At 33.6% G+C, this 14,593-nt stretch overlaps 1 protein-coding gene across 1 annotated transcript in view; it reads right to left on the bottom strand.

Annotated features, from left to right (window-relative positions):
• Positions 1-14,593, bottom strand: part of LRRIQ1 (leucine rich repeats and IQ motif containing 1) — a 115,870-nt gene that overhangs the window by 23,863 nt on the left and 77,414 nt on the right. The gene's annotated exons all lie outside the window — the stretch shown is intronic.

The following is a 14,593-nucleotide window of genomic DNA, read 5'->3' on the forward strand; positions in this document are numbered from 1 at the left end:
AAGACAGAGAATAAAATAGCAACATTATGAAAAAAAGCTGTACAATTGTGGAGATCCTTCAGTTTTGGGGACCATTCTGGTGAATACCATACGTTTTGAAGCATAAGGAAGAGCCTGCAGAGGAAGCATCATTGTTGCATGGGGATATTCATGGATTAGAATAACTTTTTATTTTCTGTCCTTATACATCAACTTTATAGGTTATGTCTTTTTGGCACCTTTGACTCAGGGCTTTTATGAGACATCAGAAAACTTTTTTTTTTTTTTGGAACCAAAGTATTTTGTTTTTCTCTTTAATCTCATTTCAGATGACATTGAGTTATCTTCCCTCTTGCTGATTACTCCTTTTTTCCTTTTAAAGATTTTTCTTTCTCTCAGTGAAAGGTAAATTCAGCAGCTACTAGAAGTTGCTTAGTAAACTGCAGGAGCATACATGTCCTTTTGCACTTGAACCAGCAAAGAATGTAGGTCATTCCACTTTGTATCAAGTCAATTTGCCCACTATGAATGATTTAACTATCAATAACTGTAAAGGAGGGGGGGATGTCAGAACTGCCTTTGAGGTGAATGGTTTCCTCATATTTTAAGCCTTAGTTTTCATTCATGGTTTGACAACATCAACTGAAGTTACAGGCTATTCACCAACTTACCTTTGTAAGAGGTTTGCTACATTATCTGTAGTATTTTTTAAACTTTTCCTCCTGTAAAAATTATAATTTACTTTGCATAAGCTGTGAAATGTAGCTCCTCACTTGCATTTTACCTGGTTTTACAGTGAGCTCATTGCTTTCATCTTTTAGCTCTAAGGGAATATTGTTAAAGTATCATAGCTTCTTATTTTGTAGTCTGCAATACAAATGTCTTTTGGTTGTGCTCTCCATTTATCTTGGTATAGAGAATCTCTATTCAAACCAAATCCATTCCCTAGGCTGAACACGTTCAATTGCCAAACCCATAATTAACCTATTAAAATTAGGCAAGGTCCTGGTCCAGAATATGAAGTCATGTATATCTTGTTAGTGACTCACAGACTAGAACTTAGGCAGAATTTATCCTCAGTTGATGTAAAGAACTCTCATTTACCTCAGGAAGACAGAAAATGAAAAGCTTTGATGGAGAGTCACTGTATCTACCCAAATGAGGTTGCGAGGGCTGACTAAAAAGATCAAGCAGTGAACTGCTCAATCAGTGCCAAATATCAAAATATAAAGAGTCCTAATTACAGAGTTCATCACCTTCCTTGATTAAAGTGGGAGCCATTTCTTCTTTTCTAGGTTTATGATATTGCCTTCCCTTGTTCCTGGTTCAGGAGTACAGCTTTCTGACCTTTAAATTTTTAAAATTTATAGGTTCCAAGTCTGCAGCTACACTGGTACCCTTATAGCTCTCCAGAGGAAGAAGATGCTGATTTATAACAGCAGTAAGAAGCATTCTGCATGACTCCGTAAGAGCAGTCCTGGAGATTGAGCCTTCTGCTTTTCCGCATATGTTCTCCAGTGAGGAATAATTCCCCAAGACATTATCTTTAGGTTTTTTCTTATCTGTATTTACAGAAAAGTTGGTCCAGTATTACCATCTTTCTCAGGAGAACTACTTCTTTCTATTAAAAGGATCAGTATTATTTATGCATTTACTAAAATTTTTTTTACCTTTTCCTCCATTAAAAGGGAAATCTATGTAGGGATTTAAAACCAGTGTTAAAAGTTCATGTCTGAGTCTGTGTATCAGTGATGGTCAAAAGAAGATGCACATACAATAAGCTATGATAAAACTTACAATAAAATGAATACTTTTAACTTGGCAAGTTATTTTTCAAAAATGATTGTTAATAATTTACCTTAGTCGCAGTTTGAATTTTTGACTGAATTATGTTTGAAACACAACTGGTTTTATTTAATAAAATTTTATTTTATTTTAATTTTTATGTATTTTTGCATGTTAATTATTGAAACATTATTGAAACAAGAAAGTGACCAAGACAAAAGTGCACACAATAGTTTTTTTTTTCTTAAAATTATATATGCTATTAAACAGAGTATTCTTGTTCCATATTAGTGTTAATAGCGGCTTTTTTTCTCAAATGTGGAGACACTGTTCAATAATTTGTTTAATAATGCTGCAGAAAACTATATTCTATTTTCTTATTTGGAACTAACCCATATTCTTACTTTTTAATAGTAATATCTCTCTTTTTAATTCTTATGAAAAAATACTATGTTATGAATTAAAACACAGCATTATCACTTTTCAATTCCACTTATGAACATCCTGTGTTTGAGGATCTGGTGTATCAGTATCATTAACATGCATTTGCTTGATAGCTTTCTTAAATTAGGGCTCTGGGTTTTTTAAAAACCTGGACCTGATTTTGTAGAAGTACTAACACACAAATTCCACAGAAGTTCCAAAGAGCTGTAAGCATTCTGCATCTTTGAAATGGATCAGACCTATAATCTTTAATTGTTAAACCCAGACAACTCTTAGAATATCAAAGAAAAAAGGAATACATCAAAGAAGGCATAACTCCGTCAAAAACTAAATTAATCACAGCGGTATTTAAAGTATTGTACCCTCATTAGATTATCACTTCTAAGCTTTCAATCTTTTTGACTTTTTTTACATGACACACACGTTAATAATTTAAGATTGGAATAGTCTTACATTTGGCATTAATACAGTAAAGATTTTTAGGTGTTGCCAATTAATCATCCACACACATACTGTGCACTTAGGCCAGATCCAATGCAGCTTTCAGGGGTACCTATTGCCATTTTCCTGCAGAATTTGGGCATCTAAGTAGAGAGAACTTGTTCAGAAGAGCCTGGGCACCTGAAATGTCCTTGGAACTGACCATTACAGGAAAACAACAAATTCTTTCCTAGGTCCCCAAATCAATATGCAAACCCATAAGAACCTGAACTTTGGGATCGAGAAAAATGTCATCCTCCGTCTGTCAAATTCATTTGCTGGTCATGCTCTGAGACAGCACGACTCATGTTCAGTTTAAAATGTGGATGTTACTCATGTACTTTGAGTTAGACTATCTCGGGATAATCCATTGAGTTAAAGGAGAAGGGCTAAGAATCTGTGAACTACTTCTGGTGAAGCGTCCTCAGTTCTAGATGGGCACTGACTAAAGTCAGTTTTCTTCTCATAGGTTTTTCTTCAAGATTGTTGCATCTTGTGCCCACAGCTGTAGCAGTCAGCTTTAAAAAGAGGATTGAAACATACCCAGAGGGAATAGCTTGGCATGTGGAAGCTGGAGATTCAAATCTCACCAGGCTAAGGAGTACCTGAAACCTGTTTCCCACTGCCTAAGGAGTACCTCATACCTATGTTCCCCAGAGCAAGGGCAAGTGTTCTTAACAGCAAGCCAGTATACAAAAAGAAGGAAGACGGTTACATGAAGTCTACATTCAGGGTGATCTTTCAGATTCTGCACTTCAGTTTTCAGATTCTGTGCCCAGGAAACAACGATCTTGATTGTTGTAAATCCCAGTTAGCTACTCAACTCTTTTGTCAATTTATATGCAAGAGGATACTGAGGAACCTGATTCAACACAGTGATTTTTTTTTTCAAATCTATTTGTTGATGATGGGAAGATAAAAGGTCTAACTTTACTATGTCATGTGTTTCTTGAAACAGAGAAATGTGTGGAGAAGTCTGCACTGTATCCAACCTTTCACAGTTAAATTTTGTGTTTAGAGGGTGATTTAATTCACTTCAAAACTTGCTTCATACAGAGTACAATACAAATAAAGTAAGAGACTAAGAAAACTAAGACCTACAATGTGAAAGAAGGGCTTGGAATTTCTTCAGCATTCTAAGTTTTCCTCCCTTAATATAAAAAATATGTGACCAGAGTTAATTTTCTCAATATGTATTCTGGAAATGCAGCTCTTAATATAGGAATTAAGTAGTATCTGTCAGTATTCTGGCATACTTTATTGGTCAGCAATATATATTATAAGGGCATGTGCGTGTGAGTGTGGATGAGTGTACAAATTCTATAAAAAGATTATTCTGAATAAAAATTAAAATTATATATACCCTGTGAGGATTTTTATAATTTTTCCTATGTCTTCTATAAAGTTATGTTATAGAATCATAGAATCATTTAGGTTGGAAAAGACCTTTAAGATTATTGAGTCCATGTTATAATACACATTAATAAATAATCTTTAAATCCCAAACCTAAAATCCAACTTTTTATCTCATTTTCTTCATATGTTAGTCAACAAACATGATGGCATTATTTCTGTCACAATCTGTATAATACAGGCAGAACAGAAAGCAAGAACAACACGAGTAATAACATAGCTACCAAGGCAAGAAACTGAAGAATTTGGAAACAGAGAGGAAAACAACAATAATAATAAAAACACACCACCACCACCCCTCCACCCCCAAAATCATCCAGAAATTTATAGCAGAATGTAAGAGAAATGAAAGGAATTTCTTCTTTTCCACAAAAAGCTTGACACGTTTGTCAAAGTCTACTTTGTCAGAAGTCACTAAATCACCTAAGCATTACATAGCAATCACTACATGCCCAAAATACTGGTTTTGGAAAAAGAATGGTATTTAGAGTGGTCTTTAGCATGCTCACAGGTACTCAGTGAGTACATTTATATTAGCAATATATATAAAATTTCCAGATAGTTCGTAGTATCATGTGGCAGTAATTGACACAGAGTTCTTTTCACTTAAAATTATAGTATCTCCCGATAAGGTTCGTTTATCTACAACTCAGGTCTGGAATTTTCAGATAGTGAAACACATACATTTCTATCTTAAAAACACAGCAACTTGTTTGTGACATAGCTATACTGTACGGATTAGTTAATTTTACATGTTACTTTCTCATCTGAGTAACTTTTGACTAAATCAACTTCCATCTCTAGGACTAGAATAAATGAAATAAAAATATTTATAGCAGTGTCTGAGTGAGTTCACAGCCGAATAAAAGATGAAATAGAATTTTTTCACAAGAATACCAGGTCAGGTTATGACATGCAAAATTTCCTGTTGCTTAAAAACGCATTATCAATTACATCACAAGGAGTTTTGAACATGGGAGTGCTGATCATCCCACAAGAGCACGTCTTTCAAAAATTACAAAAGCAATTAATGAAAGGGAAAAAAAAAAAATTCTGAGTTTTTTTCCTAAAACTTGTGCCCTTTTTCTCTTTTTACCAGGTATTTCAGATTTTTTTCAGACTATAAATAAGGTCTAAAATATTACTATTCCATCTGCTTCCATCTGCAAACCTCTTTCTCTTCTCTAATCTCCTCATCTGCTATTGTAATCATCTCCTTTTTACCACATGACTGTTCTTGACCTCACCCTCACACTCATTCTTCCTGCACCGAATCCAGGTATTCACCACACTCTCAGTTAAAACCCATAGTCTTTATTTTGGCTGTCCTTTTTCTCCCTGTTTTTATTTCTATTTTTTGCTGTCTTTTACACTGTGCTCTACTTCTGTGTGATTAACACCAGTAATAAAGCTTCACCTACTTAATTCATCTTGCTTCAGTGGTTACCACATTTCAGCCTGTGCTTTCTATGTTACCTCTTTGATGTCTTATTATTAGATTATGTAAAAGCTGAACCCTTTCATTGAGAGTCCTAAACCACTGAAACTGTACAAATTTCAGCTTCTGAATTCAAGGAAAACAGGATTTCATACTTGGGCCTTCCCACACATTCTGTTCTATTTTGCTACTTGTTCCTGCCTCTGCAGAATACAGCACCACTACTATTTATCAGTAGTAATTAGTATTTATCCCTGGTTATGCTCAATTTGTTCCTTTCTCCACATTGAGGCAAATCCAAGTCTTACTTAATCTTCAATGGTGTACTTCTAAGACACCTCATTTAAAGTTACTTCTCTCTTTTCATATCACAATAGTGTCGATAAAGTTCTCCCAGTGTTTCCTGAATATTGAATCTCTCTCACTGCAACCCTCTGATCACACAAATACATTGCAAACTACTACTCCATATTAAATTGCTTATGTCTTTTACTCTTCTTGTGAACATGGTACATTTTCCTTTGAATTGCTTCATAAGCTTCACTTTCCTGGCACTGACTTCAAGGCAGCATTAAACACTGTTCCTTCCAATTAATACATCTTTCGCAACTTTTATGGGCTGTCACCAGTTTCTGTACTCCTCCATTTATGTCAAACACAATTTCTCATTTATCTTCTATAATTTCCTTCATAACAATATCAGTTTCATATCATGGTATTTCCTAAGACATACAACACCTTTCTGAGTTGATCTAGAAACCTAAAGACATATTTCACCTGAGGTATGTACAGGAAGCTGCCACACATACAATTGCTGATTTCATTTTTTGCTAATTTATGACTGTTCTGATCTGATTCAGGCAGTGAATCTTGGGATAAGAACTTGAAGATCTATTTGGGATCTATATAGGGATTGAATGGTGGAGGGCTAATAATAATAATGTAAGAATAGGTTGCTTGGGGCAATTAAAATAAGTCATAGAGGTGGGAAGAAAAAATAAAGGAACAGTAGTGCACTGGTTTAATACAGGTCCACACTCTCTAATAAATTGTATGAGATTCCCTTGTTCACCAAATAAAGAATTACTTCTTTAAAAAAATAAGCCAGAAAACAGAACAATATTCTGCCATTTGATTAAACTGGTTAATATTGTACCATTTAAATCATTACATTTAGAGTTATGTAGACTACTGTTCAAACACGTTCATATCAAGGAAATATTCAGCAAAATTGGTTTATTTCTTCAGAATGCTACAGTAGTCATTTAACACTGGAATTAAACATATAGTTATGGTTATTTATTTTAACCTCAGTGAATGTGGCCATGTGAAATTTTCACCATAGAAAAGCAGAAGAAAAAGCAGGAGAATAAACTGCACAAACATTTGGAAATGTTGAAATTCCAATTTCTTTGAAACCTTCCAAGTTCGGAAATGCAAATATCAAGTGCTGGTGACTGAGTCTATGATTTTGTATTTATTAAATTTTTTATTAAATGCTATATAGTCACTGACTCCACTCAGTTGAAATGTATCAGCTGCTCTGGGTATTTTTGTTTGTACTAAGGCAAGTATTGAAGGCATCCAAACATCAAACTCTTCAGCCCCAGTATGTTGGACTCTTATACTGTGGTAACAGTATAATAAACAGCATTACTATTAGGATAGCCAGAAATTTTCATATTGGATTAATGTTGTGGTGAAAGTGAAGATAAATTGTATTTTACACAGGAATAAATGTAAAACAAGTGACAACAGATAGGATGAAGGGTATATAAAGAAAATTTTAGTATTTCAGCATCTACCTACACACACAGACACACACACGCTCCCAGAACTTAAATAGATAGAAGTTGCATTACAACTAAAAAGAACAGAGACATTTCTCAGTCCAGTCACCCAAGGGCAGACTTGTTTTATGTATAGGTTGGGAAATAACATGAAATAGCTTCATGTTTGAAAAACTAAGTTGGTTCTTTCTTAAAAAACAAACAAAAACCCCCAAACCAAACCCCAACTCTACAAAAATGGAGAAACTACAGGGATGATATTCTACCCACATGCACACACAGAGATGAGTTCCTGATGTAAACTACTCCTTCCTGCAATCAGCACTCTTCAAGGTCCACTCAGGCTTTTACAAGTTCAAAAAGTACATAAAAAACCTTACAGCACTATGCGGTACTTTCACATTATTGTTTTGTGTAGTCTTCTATGAACAGGGTGTTCTGTAGTCTAGATACTACCTGCTTCAGCCACTCAGCATGGGCATATTTCATCAACAGCGCTGCTAAGAAGTAAATTTGGAGTATAGACAAGAGTTACCCAGAGATCTTTGGATAGTCAAGGCCCTTGAAGAACCAAAAGAAATCAAGGAGGAGTAAAAAAATATTTTGAAATGCTATGTTCAGCATTTCCATGCTTAGTTATCCATTAGTAAATGTAAGGAATAAATAAGATGGAAGTAGATTGAGCCTATTTTGTTTATCCTTACAGGCTACACTCTCACATACTTTCTGTCTCATCCCCCAAATCTGCCTAGTAACAGACCCTATCTATAGTTTTTCTCATAATCTTTGGGAATTAATAAACCCCCTAATGATGGACATTCCCTACTGAAAAGAGGAATGGATTTTATATTGCTCAGGAGAAAATTAAGAGATGCATAACATCAAAAATTTTTTTACAGAATCTTTTGATAGATTTTATTTCTATTCTGTCTCATCCCCCAAATCTGCCTAGTAACAGACCCTATCTATAGTTTTTCTCATAATCTTTGGAAATTAATAAACCCCCTAATGATGGACATTCCCTACTGAAAAGAGGAATGGATTTTATATTGCTCAGGAGAAAATTAAGAGATGCATAACATCAAAAATTTTTTTACAGAATCTTTTGATAGATTTTATTTCTATACATTCCAGTTCTTAAGATTAACTGACAGAAACAATCAAGAACTTGAACAGAAGTGTGTAGTTGCTCAGTAATGAAACAGCATTCCCAAGCAAGAAAAGATTATCACTTCATATGGAGTCCAAGCCAGAGGAATACCTTTCTCTAAATTCAATAAACCAAGCAAAACGATTTAAGACATCAGATCTTCCAAAGGAATTCTCAAAAAAACAAATGCAAAGGAACATTTTGTAAGAGCACAGGAGGTCTAACTACTATGTTGTCCCCTATCAAGAGGGCCAAAAATACAAAATACAATAAATTTTACTGAGTGTGACAACCATTAAGGTAGGTTTTGTTAGTACTGAAGGACTTAAAAGTACAAGAAAGGGACCAAAAAATCCAAACCCAACAAAAGTTTTGTTCAAAATAACAATTTGAAGTTGCTATGTGACAAGAAGACACATATGCCAAGTATTAAAAAAAAAAGAAAAATCATTACTCAGGAGCAGCATGAAGTTAGCCAGTAAAGCTGACTTACATTATTACATTAATTGTCTCATAATTTTTATGAGCAAGTAATTAAAATATGTAATTTTGTATGACAGTTTGGGAATGTACGTTAAAAAAAGTATTATGTTTACTCTTGAGAAGAAACATTTTTTCTAGATAGTTATTTGAATAATATATGAACTTGTTTTTAGGAACTCATATTCATCAACACGTGACATGCACGAGTACCATATGTGATTGGTACTTATCAATGCAGAGTAACACTGAAAGTGAAATAATGAAATTATTCTATGAATGTCAATATGTAGTTCAGTTATGAATACCTATGAATTGGTTATCTATTCTATCTATTATGTATACATACCATTTTCAATTTAAAAGTGTGTTATTTTGTGTGGGTGAAACTCTTTCTGGCTTACTTTCTGATGCTGACTTGAAATACCTGTTGGTATTTGATGAAGGTACTGTGACAACAATTCACAGCTTTGTCAGTGCAGTAATGCATAACAGCAGAACTACTCTACATTGTCAAATATACACACAAAGTCTACACAGACTAAGTGCAAGGCTGCTGTTTAATTTACTTTATAGTAAAACCCAGAGGTACCACTGAAGATCAGGCCTGTCATTATGCCAAACATTGTATAAACAAGGCTTGATTTAATGCTCATTGAATTCAATGGAAAAAAAGTCTCAGATAGACATGGTTCTTTTTCTTAAGACTCTACATATAAAGTGAGTTAATCCCCAAGCGTGTACAATTCTTACATATTTATATCCAGCTTAAAAATAACCGTAGATACTAAACTTATGAGTGACTATAAATAAATATAGACATAAAAGTACTAATTCTTCTTATTAAGTTATACTTAACTGGTTGATACATCATGGAAGAAAATAAACAATATTAAATTCCAGTTTCTTATGGATCTATTAAAAAAAGGGAATTCCATTTGTAAAGAAGGACAGGTAAAAAAAGCAAAACAAAACCACAATTTGCCTCCTGTAAGTTGCCCCAGAATTCTTAATTCATATGGCTCAAAGAGCTTCTTATTTTTATAGATTTCTTGATTAATTGGACTGAAATTTTCAGCCTGTAAATGCATGAAAAATTGAATCACAGTATATAATTTTAGAGAAACCAACACATATTCAAGAGTATTCAGCCCCCAGGGAATTGAACTGACTTAGTTATATTGATTTTGGATCAGTTATAGTTACGATGGCACAGTTTTTTTCTATCCACGCAGAGAGGATTTGAATGATTTACCTCACTGAATGAAGAAATCAGAGTTGAAAAAGGAATAAATTAGCCCTGACTCCTCCTGTTCTTTTACAGACTTTTGTTTAGACCTTTATTTAAATTCTTTTTTTTAATGAGAAAATGAACAAAACAAAAAACCAGGTCTATTACTGAACATAATTTAATCTTCTTTAAGCTTGATTGTAAATATTTTATTCTTAGAGTAGGTGTTAAATACCATGGTGATTCCGAATAGGTGAATTTGCCTCATGTACATTCTGTTTATATTTGAAAAAGCTTTCAAGACAGCCATAACTAATTAACTTAAAAGTATAATTTGTTTTACCTGTTGCCTAACAACAGGTAAAACAGTTGTCCATTCCTAACTTTGCTTGTTTGCAGCCAATTATCTAAGCTCCTGCAAATAGCACAGGAACTTACAGAGCATTAAGGTCTGATCCAAAAAGGAGTGAAATCCCATAAATTCCAATTAGGTAAGCAAACTCCCACTTGAGATTAAGGAACTTCAACAGCTAATCTTACACTATTTACTCCAGAATAAGGGAACAGACGATTATATTTTGAGTTGTACAACCTTATAGACTAACTTAGGCTATTAAAATTGTATTAACTTACCTGGGAATTTGTATATGATTTTTTTGTATATGAATTAAATATGATTTAACTGGCCAAACCAAGATTTTCCTTCCACTGTAACAGTTACTGTCATGAAGAAGAATGAACAGCATTTCATTGCCAAGTTCGAATGTAACAATACCTGCTTTTTGCCTTATATCGGACAACTTGTTTTATAAGAAAGATTCTAGTATAGTTTCCTTTTCATACAAGATGTAACAATTTTAACACAAAGTAATCTGAGTGAAAAGGCAAACAGAAATCTTTAAAACAGGTGAAGAAATAGAGAAATATTAAATGGTAATATTTACAGAAATTTTTTTAATTTAACTACAAAAGTGAGCACAAAGCATTATTTTGTTCAGCAAGATTTTTCTGCTTGTCTGAAAAGCTAAATACATTGATTAGAAGCAGTATGTTAGAGGTACTGATACAGAGGCTAGAAAAAGGTATATGTATCTGCAATGAGAATACAAAAAATGTATGCAAGTAAACACAGAAACTTGTCTGTAACTTGTACCACGGTTCTTGAAACTCTTTCAAATCTTTGAAATTCTCCATGTTCTGATTCAGTGAATGCATCAAGGGATCAAGGGATACTAAAACTGGAGAAATGTCTGAATAGCATCATCATCCTCAAGGCAGCCAGGTCTCTGAATAGACTCTCCTTCAGGATTTTGGCTAGAAGAGGAGGAAAACAGGAAAAAAGAATGCAATGATGTAGCAAAATAGTCACTAAAACCAAGATATCTCATTTTCAGTGATACTTAAAAAGTTTTAATTCTACTCACCTTCTCCTGGATTCCAAACAGATTCTTCAGCTTTCACCTGACTAGTCCTGAATAACTACATCTCACAGTGCTCTGGGTGCTCATCAGTACTGTCTCCTTGTGCAACTGTATTAATTATGCAATGAAAAAAGGGGATTTGCCCCTACTATTTCTATAATGAACAAACATATTGTTGATGGGAAGTCATAGAAATATATAATACTCTCACAGGGGAAATAAAACAAATCTCAAAGTAAGGAATTAGTATGACGCACGGATAACTCTCATGCTTAGTAATATAGTGATATAATAGTAACTATTTGTACAAAGGTATAAAAAACAAAAATCCCGAGCAGCCACAACTGTGGATGAAACAACTTTTAAAATTTATTCCAAGTAAGCTTTTATAAATATTTCCATTTGCAATAAATGAGAGATGTTTGAAAGAGAATTTTGAATACAGTGCACACAACTCACATGGTATGATGACAGCCTATGCAGTGTTTTAGCATATGTAGACCAGACTACAAGTAGAGTCTGACAAAACCTAAGAAGGCAGACCTGGCTAAGAGTCAGGAGTCACGCTTATTAAATTGAACTCTCAGGGGTATCATGCAATCAGAGGTCACAATCGAGGCAACAGAAGCAATGTCACGATATCAGAGAAAGGGCCAATTCAGACCTGCTCCCTGACAGGCAGTGAGGTCACGGCTTGCGGCAAATAACTGTATTAAAAGGGAATATTCTCTGCACACTTTTAGAACTGTCATCTGAACAAACAAAGCCAGGTCATTGGTAGGTTAAATCAGAACTTTCTGCCTTAGTAGCACATAGCTTCCTTTCTTTTTACATTCATTACTAATTTCTCAATTACAAAATATACATCAGCTACAAAAGCAAATTCTCAGTAAATTTAACTTCGAAATACACAGTAGTGTTTAAATTCCCCCTTTTTAAAAGTTAAATTCTATTTTTGACAAAAGATATCCCTGGTCTCTTCATAAACTGAAAATTACTAAGCTTGCTTCATATTAGAAAACAATAAGCATGCAAGAGCTTTAGGGAAATGACTTTCCACAGTCAATTTCTTAGTAACCCTGATACTCAAGCTGCATTTAGAAACCATTTGAAAAAATTAAAGTAGTTAATAATCTGCTTGTTTAATGATGATTGTGAAAGTGAAATAAAGCTCTTCTTTTGTCTGGCTACTTGGATTTCTTTCTCTCATTACCTGGACTGGGTTATCTACAACATTCTACAAATGTAGCAATTTATGAAATTATAAACATGTTGGATTAGTTAACCTGACAATAAACCTGCGAAGGAAGAACTATTCTAGACTGTCATGTAAATAAAATTTTATTCAAAAATATTATCTCTGTATGCAGCCTTTCTTAAGAATATGAGAACAAAAAAATATATTAAAAAAACCTGGAAAATTCAGTATTTCAACCTTTTTTATACACATAAGCCAGATAAAATATCTGCAGTGCATACATCAAAACAGCACAAACCTATGAATTTCAAACAACTGCTAAAATGTTTCTGTATTGCACATGGTAAGAATTGAACTGTAAAGTTATGAAGTTGGAAGATGTACATTATAGAAATAACACAGCATAGAAGTTACACAGATATCACTGTATGATTGTCCATTTTTATTAAAATACTTGAGTTACTTGCAATTCCTTGTAAAATCATCTAAGTCTACCATACGTACTATTTTACAGATTACATGAAACTTGTAAGAGGCATAAGACTTTGGTATAAGAGTTAGCATTGAATGATATAAAATTTTCAATACCTAGATTTCAATTTTAGAGCCTTGTTTTAATGTTTTGCTTGAAAAATGTTGCACATTACCAAAATATATTATATATCTGAACCACAACATTATTACCTATAAAAAAGAAAAAGACTTAAATGTGTGTTCAATATTAAACACATGAAAATGGCCTTTTTGGAATGTTGTAGATCTCTGACCTCATTAATAGTATTAATTCTCCATAGCACCATAGTTCCCATTACAGAATAGGAAAAAAATAATTCTTTTATAAGAAAAATTAATCAATTACATTTTAAAATCAATGAAAAGCTCTGGGGTGAAGGCCTTCCTTTAATTCACCTCTAAAAGTACTTAAAATATGCAGAGGCATTGCTATTAAAATGTATAGCTACAGGAAACATTTCTTTAACTGTGATTTAAAATGTATCCTGTTGTCCAACTGAAATAAGATTTCTATCTATAAAATATTTCTAAGAATATATTATATTCCTTGTTCATAGCTCCATACCAAATGGAAATTCTTTTGCGAGATGAACATTTGTGCAATGCAAGATTCATGATACTTTTATGGACACAGAACATACGTTTTCTGTGGCCTATGTTAAAATACCATTTGCATACCAATATGACTTTAATGCTTGAAATACTCCCTTTGGAAAACACTTGGAATACACCTGAAAATGCACCTCTTCATTAGCAATTGTTTTTTTGAAGTGTAAAAAGAGTATTGGGTATTGTTCAGTAAAAGCAAAACAAATAAACAAACCACCCCAATATTGACTACAGTCCCCAGGCATCCAAACAGATGGCAACAAATTCAACAATTACTTTTAACTAGACGTACTAAATCCAAGTGCTGTAACACTTTATTTTAGAGGAATTTGGCCAAACCTATTCTCCCTTACCCCCTCCAACCAAATCCATTTGGATTTAACTTGTTGCTAAAATTATCTGTCTTTTGCACTCTAAGACCTGGGTCACAACCTTACTTAGGGACAGGAAATAGTTATCAGGTCACTGAATGGTCAAACGAAAAAGGATTTGAAATGCTTCAGTACTCAGGGGTCTATTCATCCAAAATGACTGCCTTATGTAGTATTAAAATCTGTGAACATGGAGTCAACTTGTTTACGTATACATTGGCTGAGATGCAGATATCTACACTACCTAGCTTTTGGACATAAAATGTCAAGGAAAGGAGCAAAAAGAGAGGT

This window comes from Aptenodytes forsteri, unplaced genomic scaffold (genome assembly GCF_000699145.1).
Source record: "Aptenodytes forsteri isolate BGI_AS27 unplaced genomic scaffold, ASM69914v1 Scaffold358, whole genome shotgun sequence".
Classification (NCBI taxonomy): Eukaryota; Metazoa; Chordata; class Aves; order Sphenisciformes; family Spheniscidae; genus Aptenodytes; species Aptenodytes forsteri.